Below are 12332 nucleotides of genomic sequence, written 5' to 3'. Positions count from 1 at the left end.
AAAATTCTAAGAATTTAAGAGGACTTAGAAATCAAAAATATAAGTGCTCAGACATTGACTCAGGAAATATTAGCTAAGCTGGATAGGGGTATCTTTGTCTTCGTGGTAGCAGGAAAGACTCAATTCCACCGCTCTCTGCAATTCAAGGCATGTACCTTAAAATACAGTGAGAATAATTATATTCAAGCTGATATGGGAAGTTACCCCCTCATTCCTAGTCTCATCTCTCCTTGGAAGAAGTCTGGTGCATGGGAAGTAGTAGTGAAGACAAAGGGAAATCAGTCTCTGTACCTCCTGTAAAATCCTATGGCCACAGGATGGGTTTTCCACAGAAATGACAAAACCTCATTTTTGCCCAATAAAATATTTTCATAGGACTATGCATGCTCAATAGCTAGAAAAGACCTCATTCCCCTCAGAACCTCCCAGTCAGATATATATATATCTATATATCTATCTATCTATCTATATATATATAGATATATATATGTATCTCTAACATACAAGACTGACATGCAGCTGCCAGTTTAACTTTGAACCCTGATCTACCCTAGAGAAGGATTTCAAAATCTTATATAGAAAGCAGCCCATGTATGTGACTATTTAAAAAAAGAAGCAATCACTGCAAAAAAAATTCTTTAGAACTTACAGCTCATAAATGAACATGGAAAAGAAAATTCACCAAGAAATTAAATGAGACAAAAAATTAAATCCTAGGTAATTTCCTCAAATAATAAAAAAATCATAAATTATCCTAGATCTTTTTCCTGATACTGAAAAAAATTTTGTTTTGAAAGAGCAAGCACACAAATTTTAAGCTAATATACTTTCTCAAATCAGGTACGAAAAATACTGAAGATAATCATTCAGTTATTCCTCTTTGATTTATTCAGATGAGAATAAAACAGGTGATTTCAGCAGGCTCTTTTCTAATTATCTCTTGTGAAAGGAGGAGTTGATTTTATTAAAACCAGATGTTTATGCTTCTGCCTTTTCATGATTTTGATTTTCCTTGAAAAGACTTACCAAGTGATTTATTTATATACTTGATAGGTTAAGCAGTTTTTGAATTACATGAAAATTAAGCAAAGTTGATACTGATGCAGCAACAGAATGAACAAAATGGGGTAGATGTAAACTCTTCAGATGCTTTATGGATAAATAAAGCCTGCTATTCAATACATTTCCATTTTGGATAGCAAAGTGTCAAATGAGGTTACTTACCAAAACTGAATTTGGACAATACTATTTGTGTGGATGGAGGATTTACTCCTAACTGTGGGACCACCCTGCAGTGCTTTGTCCTTCCCTGGTCGAAGGCTGCCAGAGATGGTCACACAGACATTGCCTCTGCCCAGACAAGGGGAACATCCAAAATCTCATACAGAGCTTTTGTACAAAACAAAGCCCCGAGATGAGCTGCTCAATTGTCCAGATTATTTCTGAAGAAAACCAGACTTGAAATACTCTGGTCTGGAACAGTGATTGCAGTCAAGGCAAGAGCAAGTGGCTGTGGGGCTGCTGGCAAGCACGAGCTGACCTCCACCCAAGGAGAGGATCAAACACACATTTCCAGCCCTGGAGGAGGACAAGAGAAGAGCACAGTGTGGGATGTTTCAGGGCCTCACAGCTCAGACATGTCAGAACTTAATTCCCTCCCTACTTGACTTTGTTATTGTTGATTCTGTGGGAATAACAATTTCTAACCCTATGGACTTGCAGTGCCCAAACACATCAGCTGAAGAACAGGCAGAGGGTTCCTACAAAAGAGTATAAAGCAGAGCAGTATTTGCTTTTAGCATCCTTGTCAAGAGTGCCAAGACCTTGTAAATCAGTTTTCTGCAAAGACTTTTTTGTCTTTTAGCCCCTGATGACAACAGTCCTGCAACTGGGCTCAGGGTACAAAGTATGGTGGTCCTAAAGAAGCAAGCAGACAGATCCTGCCATACAAAATCCAGCAGTGGAAAGAGGAATTATTTTCTAATATGACTGATTAGCATGAGGGCCTCTGTTACTTGCATATTTCATGAAAGGAAAAAAAAAAAAAAAGAAAAAAGAGAGGGAGAACACAAGGATGTTGCTGTTATGTCAAGAAATCAAGTGTATCATATTGCTTTATTTTAAGCAGCTATTAAAAAAAAACCCAAAAAACCAAAACAAAACCAAAAAACCCCACAAAAAATAACCACCCCACCCCACCCACCAAAAAAAAAAAAAAAAAAAAAATCACTCACACAAAAATATCCCCAAAACCAAAGAAAAGTCTAACCTGAAAAGACAAAGGTTTCTTCATTCTTCCATTCTTGAGCAAAATTTGTAACAGAGTTTGCTCTCTAACACAGGGCAACAAGCTCAGCCCAAGAGCTCAGTAAGCCATGAAAGCACTGAACTATTTGACATCATTTTCCAGCATAAAGCTGTTGCACAGCAATTCTGCACTGGAGATGAACACACCCCACAAATACTGCAGAGGGTAAGAAAATCTGCCCACATCCTTGTCCATTGTGAAAAGGATTTTCTAAACTGCTGATACCTGCCCATCTGGGTGATGCCAAGTTGTGTTCTGGTGAAATTTTGCAACTCAGACTGATAAATTTTGACTTCAAATTACATTGCTTAAGTTATAGAGAGCTCACCAAAAATTAACAGAGAAAAAAGTTCAAAAAAATTGTAATCCTAGAAAAAGAAATCTATATTTTCATTACAGATAATTTATGTAGTGACACTAGATTATAAAAACATTGTCAAATCAAGATTCAACACTGACAACACGACATCAGGATAAACAGATATGGTAGGTTTGTTAAAATTTTAATTTTGAAAGACAAGCAACAGACTTGTAGGAGAAGCTAGTAATTTTAAAAAATATCTATTAACAGCAACACAATCACTTAAAATTCAAATATTCAAAGCACATAGAATTTAAACAGTAGTGTCCTGCAAAATGTCATGTATTGATGCCACAGCTTCACGTTGGAGGTTGATGTCCTGTTCACTACATAAATGGAACACCAGAATCCATTTCCCTTTGGATACTCCCCTATATAAAATGTTATCTAGACACTTAGTACCTATGCCAGCTGCAAAATGAAACACAAAAAATTAGAATGAATAATAAGAAAAAAAAAGTTATTACAGAAAACCTACAGAGCAACAACTGGGGCAGATGAATTAACACATGAAAATAAATCTGCTTTCTCAAGGTTACACTAGTGGAGACCTTTTGGTGAATAGAAATATTTTTAAGTGTTTCTAGTCACTAAATGTTCTGTTGTATTAATACCCATACATGTCTGGCTCAATGTGCTGTGGCAATCTGTAACCTCCACAGAACACTGCAGACAAACACACCCAACACACAGAACACACCAACATTTAACAACCTTAATTTGAATTTAAATTCTGCTGCAGTTATTTATGCTCTGGCAAGTGAACTCAGTGGCTGACTTGCTGAGTTTTTCCCATACAAATTTCTATGATTAGACCTGTGGTGTAAACATGACACCAGCAGAACAAATCTCATCCTTACCCATGGCTTAGCAATCCCACTGACACATCCATGGGGAAACACAGCAGCACCTCAGCTTTGGGGCATGACAAAAAAAACACCTGGTAATGTCCTGACAGAGCTAAAAATTACTGTAGAAGATTTAAAGGTTAGTTTCCCCCCCCCCTTCCTGTTGAATTTAACCTATGGAGTGCTAATAGGAAAACTACACAAGTCTATTTTGGTAGGCCAGACTGTGAAGACCTCAGCCTTCCAGCCCATCCCATTACAGCACAGCCTGCTGAAAGAATTCAGCTGCAATGGTCCCTCCAAATGTTTCACCCAGCCTTGAACCCTAATAAAACCCTCTTTAATTCTTCTCCTGTTTTTTTTTCTCTCTGCTTTTTTTCCCTGTTTTTCCTTCCCTATTATTCCATTTCAGTTTATTTGTCCTTTCCCGTTGAAAGGAGAGACTGTCTATTCTTAGATGAGTTTTGGATCCTAAAATAAACTGCTTAACTATGTATCTATTACATTCAGAATTGATGTCACATCAGACCTGCCAACGTGCTACAACAGGAATGTCACCACAGCGAAGAGCCCCAGCATTTCTGCAAGAACTGCTTTGCAAAGATTTTTGAAATAAATTTACACTCAAAAATGCATCTACCCAAACATTAAAACATTGGGTAGGGATTTTTTCCCATTTCTTCTTCTCACTACATAAATGTGATATTTTTAAAGCAGTTCTTGTCTGAGATCTAATAATGAACCCCAGACCCTCTACTACCACACTAGAGGATGAAATCAGGGTAACCAGATTATACTGAGAATTCTTTTTAATCATGCTAAAATGTGTTAAAATGTTGCTGTGAGCAAATGGAAGTTAAAAACAGGTAGTGCAGTTTAAAGGAAAAAAAAAAAAAAGAAAATATAAAATTGAGATCTAGATAATAAATGGATAATAATGGGAGCCTTTCATCTGAGTGAACCCTTTGAGTCTGGGCCAGGACACTAATAATTGTAAGTAGCTCATTAGTTATGGCTAAAAACTTCATTCTGTTCCCAATATAGCCAGACACTCATGTTAGGAAAAGGCAGACTTGTTGACAATAATAACAGAAGCAACATGGATCAAATAGACAAGGAACTTTCCCCTCATTTACTGAAGAGCTTCTGCTCAAATTGGGCTGAAGCAGAAGGACTGCTCAGTGCCCTGAGCTGGGGCTGAAGAACTTTTGTCTCCAAGAGGAAAATGAAAGGGAAGTTATCGTCACTGCCCGCTCTTGTCAGAGTGCAGAGAAAGAATTACACAGAATTTCACAAGGCCCCCACAAGATTCTGCTGGAAAAGTGTGAGGGGCAATAAACATTTCCTGAACTTTAAAAAATAACAGCAATAGTTATTTCAAGAACACAAGTGTCCTTTCATTTGAACTATTAAACATGCATTAATATAATATCAGTATGTCAAATATCTCAAATATGTCCTCAACAGGGAACAGAAATATAAACTACAGAAAGCCCATAATCCATCTAAGTACCATACAAGGCCAGGGTGATATTCTGAGTTCAGCTTTCAAATGTCTTGTAACAAAATACAAAACCAGACAATGCCAAGTAAAAATTCATTCAAAACATCAACAACTAACAAAAATTGCAAAAATAAAATAATTGTGAAGTTGGATTGTTTTGCATGTGATAGCCAAACCCTGAACACTGCCCTAAAGGCTATGGGGTTAAGAGAGTCTGCACAGTGGGAGTATTACCAGGAACTCCTGCTCCTTGAAAAGGTGAAAACTGAAGGCCAGTTGACAAATCTCTACTCAAAAAGTATCTCTGATTTCCTTGGATAGCTGTAGAATTCCACATTGGTTCGTTTCCAGCATCTATGAATTTTCCATGGGGGAAAAACAAATCCTCAAATCAAAGCACAACTTTTTCTTACTGCCAGGAACTATTTTTAGGTTGTGTTGTCACACCACAAATTGACAGGACAAACTTTCAAAGGCCAGCCCTGCATTATGTCTTTGCTTTTTAGTAAAGCTCCTAGCACTGGCCTTACTGTGTCTTTTGCTAACAGAGTTAATATTCCCTTTTGAGTCAAGCTCATTTTGTTTTCTGGCAGTTTTATATTGTGCTTTTCACTTTTAGGAAGTCAAGCTGCAAAAATAAGTGTAACCTGCATATGCTAAAATTGGGGAGGGAAGTTTATTTGAAATAAAATAAAAAAAAAACTAAAAAAAAAAAAAAAAACCCAAAAAAAAAAAACAACCCAAAAAAAAACCAACCCAACAAAAAAAAAAAAAAGCAAAAAGCAGCCACCCCAGCTCCATTCCAGCAATGTCCTGCTTTGCTGCCTGCAGTCTGAGCAGTCCCTACACACACACCTCAGTCAGTGGGGGAAATCTTAGTGGTTTTCTTCTAGATTCATCAAGGTGCTTCAGTTCTTTGGGGTCCCTGACACTTCCCAAAGTTTACAGGTGAAATCATCAGCTCAGTGGGATTTCTGTTTAACATGATTTTCTCCATAATCAGTTTTCCTGAATGGAAAATGGCAAATTCCTCACAAAATGGCAATTTTAAAATTGACATCAGTGAACGTATTGACTGTACAAGAGTAAGAATTTATATTATCCATGAATAGGGTAGCATAAACCCCCACAAGCAGGCCAATATACTAAATAAATCCTTGGCAGTAATCCCACTGCCAAGACAGGCTTACAAATTTGTTTACAATTACCCAGGAAGAGGTGCTGTCAACCAGCCTTGTCTGGCTCTGTAAACAACATATACATTAATGATGCTGCTGGGAAAGGAGCAGCAAAATTATCCATTATCAGACAATTGCTGAGAAGCTGGAATACTTGAAGCCTTCTACAGAAATAGCCCCTTGAGAATAAATAGCTGAAAACAAGAACAGTATCAGATCTACATCAAAATCAAAATAGAAGAGAATTAGAGCCTGGTAACATAACCTTATGAGGAAGAGTCCATTAGAGCATAATGATAAATGCAGGTATTTTCATTAGTCATTTCAAAACCAGACAAACTGTTTATTCTTATTATTATTTTCTGTCTCTGACATTGGAATTGGCCTTAGGGCAAATCAGCTTATACTGTGATTTAAGATTACAGATTTTTACAAACATAAACATAAATAACCAACCGAGGAAGACATAAAATCCAGCAGACATCCAAAAAAACCCCAAGGATGCATTTTTGGAATAAATTTTCATCTGAAGGTGAAAATCACTAGGGTTTACCAGAAGTATGTCACTGACTTATCAAGCCTTGTAGGGTACTGTAAGTACCTAAAGACAGAAAGCTGCTTTGGTGAGGTAGCAAGGAAACAGGCCTTTACCTTAGTGACCTCAATCAAGTCCCTGGAAATAAAAGGCAAGATGGCCTTGTTACAAAACAGAGAACATTACATTCTGCTGCCTTTTCAGATCCTCTAAGGATGGCCAATGTCATGTTACAGCATTCACTTTAAGGCTTATTAACTATCATGGAGCAATAAAGTGCATTATGGTTACTAAGTGCTTTCCCCAAGGTGGTTACAGCTCCATAGAGTAAGAAGTGATCATTTTTGCAATTTAAAAGTGTAACTTCACAATATATTTATGGAGCTGCAGCAGTTAAACCTGATGTAAACAGGTTGACTGATTTATAAATCTATAGGTGTGAAGGTTTCTCAAAGATGCCCGACCCGTTTCTAAATCAATTTTATGATTTTAAAGCTGACAAAACAGACCCAAATGCATATCCCTGATATCATTTTATGTTCATACAAACTGTGGATGACAGGATGCAGATGACAGGTTTCCACTCACTAGATTCCACCACCTTTCCAACCTCAAAGCAGCATGGTAAACTACCAGCAACAACAAACGAACCTAACAAACACCAACAGACTTTATCTGCCGAGGTCAGGGAGAGAGGGTGTTCAATTTTCAGTGATTATAGTTCCATCAGCAGAAAAAGAAAAAAAAAAAAAAAGAAAATCAAGCCTACCAAATTGAGGAGGACTACCAAAAATAGGCTTTGTTCTACAGAACAAGCACATACCTCACTGTGTTGTGTATTTCTGATGCCCCACTGGTGCCAGTTATACCCACTGAAATGAGAGACAAGTGAAATCATAGTGGGTTTTGTTTCACTGGTCAGCACAGAAAACAAAAATATGCTAAAAAGCTACTAACTGAGAGATTAAAGTTCCACCAGGGGTTAAGTGAAGGAACTCATCATGCATTTAACTGGCTCTTCTTCCTCCCGGGGGATCTCATCACCCCAACCTCCAGAGGGGGAAGAGGATCCAGGGGGATCTCTAGGGTGAAAACTGACCCCTGGGAACACCCACTAACCAGGTAAAGCAGGCTTCATGAACCCCTCCACATCATCAGTGTGTCTCAATGCAAGCTTGCTATGAATTAGAGCTGTTGTATAAACACAAGCTTCATTACAATTGTCATACTTTTGGTATTTTCTAAACAGTAAACAGGAACAGGCAAAAACTAGCTGATGAAGTCAGTGCCTACATGTATCAACACAGCTTTAGATAAGAATGTTCTGAAATAAATAGCATCCAAAGCTTCTGCATGTGCCACTGCTTCAATAAGAAGTTACTGCTGTGTCATAACTGTGTCAAAAAAAGAAATCACAAAAATATCGAGGCAATGTTTACAAGTTGCATGATTACTTTAAAGGTAATTATTTAGCTAGAACACATGACTCTTATTTCCCTATGAAAGGCTCTCTACTTAACTGGATTAACACACTATTGATAGCTAAATTCCACTGCCAGAGGCTACTGTCAAGTCATCATTTCCAGAACAAACCTATAAGCTATTTTCTTTATCCTGTGTGCAACTATTACACCAAGCTCATCATGAATTTGTTCCCAAAGTGCTCTAAAAAAAACTGCTGCAAAGAACATTCAAGAGATGCATGACACAGGATTACCTGTTCTAATGAAATTAGACCATACATCAGTCACAGGTTGGAAGGCTAAACACGTTTAGCAGCCAACCAAGAACCTAACATCTGAATTTTAACATTGGTGATTTTTTTTTTTTTAGTTTAAAGATGATTCAATTTTGATGCTGTGAAAATTGACTACTGCCCGGAACTCAGCTCTCAGATGTTTTCAAGGGAAAGCAAATCTAGCTCTGCATTCTCAGCAAATACTCCTCATGAAAATGTTTACATTTTTCTTATCAAAAGCAACCCACAGATATGTACAGTCACTTCTCCACCCATTTCTTAGCACACACAATACACAGGTTTTACACAGAGATGTGAGATAGGAAAGAACAGAAATAACCTTCTCCAAGATAACCTTTCCTGCACAAAGCTGCATTCAGGGTAATGCCACAAGAAAATGTGCCCCATCCTGTGCCACTCACCTCTGCAGAGCCCTCACCATCACATTTCTGTGGGATACTAACACAGAGGTAAACAAGGAAAGGGAACTTCTGACCTCTCTGCTTTCATGGAATCAGCAAGAACAATGTCAATACAAGCAGAACCCTCATTTTTTCAAATCTCATTTCCATTTGCAGCATCTAACTAAAATCAGAAAGAAACTGAAAAAAAAAAAAAAAAAACTTCATCATTTGTTACTACTGTACTTCACAGAAAGGGAATTTATTTTAAAGTTAGGCTTAGCAACAGGAACAAAAACCATTAAAAAACCTAACTGGTTCCAAACTGGGGGATTTTGAAGTCTAACTTCCTTCCTTCCTCATCTCCCACCAACACTCTGTGTTTCCTGATGTTGATAATGCCGGGTGGGAGACAGAGCACAGGCCTTCCTAATGAAGGGCCCCAAAACCCCCCAGAAGGGCCAAAGGGGAATAACCAAAAAGGTTAAAGTACACAGGGAACACAATCCAAAAAAAAAAAAACATGTTTGTTACATGGACATGCTGATGTGCTGGCTGCACAAAGGACTGGGAAAAGCAAGCTGCAGTTTCCTCATTCCGCCCTGGCAAAAAGTGCTACCTCACTGCAGCGACAAAGGAAAATGTCACCCATCCTTCCTACACAATTCTCCCTGCTTTCCTGGGCTCTTGTCTGGCTCAGCAACATCAGCAGCCACTGATCACACTTCAAAGCACTGGTCACTCATGCAATAAAATTGCCCGTTGCACCACACAGCAGCTCCTCATCAGGACCTTTTCACACAACAAATACAGAACCTATTTCATAAAACACAACTGGACTGGCCAGAAGTGTAGTATGTCATTAATTAAAAAAAATTAAAAAAAGGGGAAGAGAAAAGAAGCAGCAAAAACTACCTTTAATATGCTACAGAGGCTGGACACTGATTGCATCTTGGAGTTTACATTCTTCACTAAGTTATTAGAGACAGCCCTCTGCCTCACCCCATCTTTTACAGAATGGTTTGTGTTTGATACAGGAAAAATAATGAGACTGAGCATAGGAAGATTCCCCCTTTACAGGGGAAATTATATTATACTGACATCTAGGTCTACTTGAGATACATTTCTTTATCACAGACACATTTGTCGAGTACTTATTTTTATTATTTTAAAATGTATCAAAAACATCACCCCTAAGCATGCAGTTGTCAATTATGCAAATTATACAAAGCAGGTTTCAAAGCACAACAAATTTTTTGCATTTTTCTTAGACAAGCCACACCTGAGTCCAATAAAGCAAAAAAGACCATAGCTAATGAAAAAGAAAAAATAAAACACAAATAGGAAACTTAGTCTGATTATAAAAGGAAAGTACAAAAATTTAAAATATTTTCTTTAAAATCCAGTTTAAATTAAAAGCTAAGTTTGACAAAAAATAAAAAAGGCTGTGTTAAACCACATCATAAATTAACACCTAGGGTATTAATCCCTTTCAGCTACCAGCTCTCTAGTAAAATGTAACAGTTCATTCAATGGGAAAAAAAAAAAGGAAAAAAAAAAAAAAAGAATGACTGTTTACATGCGATTTTAGAGAAAAAACAAAGCTATTTTGACTTGCAAAAGAAAATATTGTTAATTGCACCCAGTCCCTTTGCAGTGACTCCCACCCCTGGTGCACACTGAAATTCCAGCCCGGAGCCGCCAGGAGCGTGGGAAGGGTCCCATTGCGTAAGATGTTATTAAGGCAGCAAAGCCTGCCTGCTTAACTGCAGATACTTAAATACTCTAAATAATTACACAGATTAGCCAGGCACAGTGCTGCCGACCTGCAGCAGCAGAGAGCTGCTCCTGCACAGCCTCTCCAGGTACATTCCATGCCCAAGGACTGAGCTGGGAGATGCTGACCCTGGGTGTTTAACAGGAGGCAGAGCAGGACTGGCCTCCACTCCTGCTAGACCCACACACTTCCAAATGATGGAAGAATTCCCCAAGCACAGAACTAACTGTGCTGTATCAACAAGGGGAATGTGACTCCCACTGAAGTTAATTTACAGGCATAAAGTACTTTTCCTTCCTGCTCAAGCTGCTGCAGAGTTACAGGACAGTGCCTAGGAGAAGTATGTGAGGAATCCCACATTTCAGTATTTCAGATGTCAAGCATCGAAGCGTATTTTAGAACAATCTGAGCTAATTTTAATTTTTCAGCTATTTACTCAGAGGCTCAGACCTACAGAGGTTTGGCACAAGATACTACATACCAGTTAAAGCAAGCAAGACATTATAAAGTATTGGTTTCTTCACAGGATGGTTAAAAACCCAACCAAAGGACCTAAGAAAAAGTAAATACAGCAGTACACTGCTCTGAGGAGGCAATCCTTGAAGTACAGGTGTATGCAGCTACAGTTTTCCCTCAGCAAGCATCCTTTCCCATTCCCCAATACATTTTTTGCGTGGGGATGTCTTTTGCTTTTGGGGGTTTGTGGCTTTTTCTTTGGTTGGTTTGGTTGCTGGGTGGAGGGTTTTTTGTTGGTGTGTACGGGGGTATGGCTGCTTTGCCTCGGTTTTTTTTTTTTCCTCACTGAAGTTCCTTGCTCTATCTGCAGAGTTTTTGTTCCTCTTGCACTGGCAGTGCCACGAGAAGCAAGCAATGTTGAGCAATGAGCTGGAGAGAGAACTAAGAACACAGGCTCTCAGTCAACATCAGGAAACTATTTCCACTTCAGAAGTCAGGAAGCCTCTCGCGCTTGTGCCACATTCTGCTGAAGAAGAGAATCTGCTGTCATGCCACACAAATGTAAACAAACCTATCAACAACCACTGGACTTAATTATACTTCTCTGTTGCTGCTTCTTCAAATTTGCACTACTGCTCTCCCCACACAGCAGTGAACAACCCTCAATCTCTGTTTTGTTTCCTATAGCATACAAAGGCACCACACGTGTTATTGAGTTAGTCCAGAGCTATGCACACAGTGACTTGCCAAATAGCTACTGCAAAACAGCAAGGACAACTACCAACTCATTCCTTTTCACCCTGCAGGAGTCACTTTGAATCCTCCCTCTACTCTGCAGCTGCTGCTTGTACCTCTGGCACTGGCACCTTGGGGATTTTCATCTCCTGTCAGATTTGGGTTGAAGTACTCCAAGGTTCAGTGGTACTGGGACAAAGGCACATTTTATGCACATTAATCAGTCAGACAAAAAAAGCTCAGAGGTCAGCTCTCAAGTTTTTCCCAAAATCCCCAGTAGAATACACCCACCCAGCAAACATCAGATTTATTACTGCAGGAATTTCTTGCACTACCCATTTCAGAAGTGCAAGTCAGGCCACCAAGGGCCCCCTCCAACAAGCTGATCACAGTCTATTTCCAGAACAGGTGCTCTTGCTTGTCCTCACAGCTCAACCACTAGAAAGTTAGAGGTGCAACACAACCAGAGAAATTTCAGAAATTTATCTGTA

The 12332-nt window shown here is 38.7% G+C and overlaps 1 protein-coding gene across 4 annotated transcripts in view; it reads right to left on the bottom strand.

The window, feature by feature from the left end:
• HIPK3 (homeodomain interacting protein kinase 3) overlaps window positions 1–12332 on the bottom strand; it is a 68473-nt gene that overhangs the window by 27873 nt on the left and 28268 nt on the right. The window lies entirely within an intron of this gene.

Source organism: Serinus canaria, chromosome 5, assembly GCF_022539315.1.
Source record: "Serinus canaria isolate serCan28SL12 chromosome 5, serCan2020, whole genome shotgun sequence".
In the NCBI taxonomy this organism is placed as follows: Eukaryota; Metazoa; Chordata; class Aves; order Passeriformes; family Fringillidae; genus Serinus; species Serinus canaria.
Note: the sequence above shows the minus strand (reverse complement) of the source record. Positions and strands in the feature narration are given on the sequence as shown.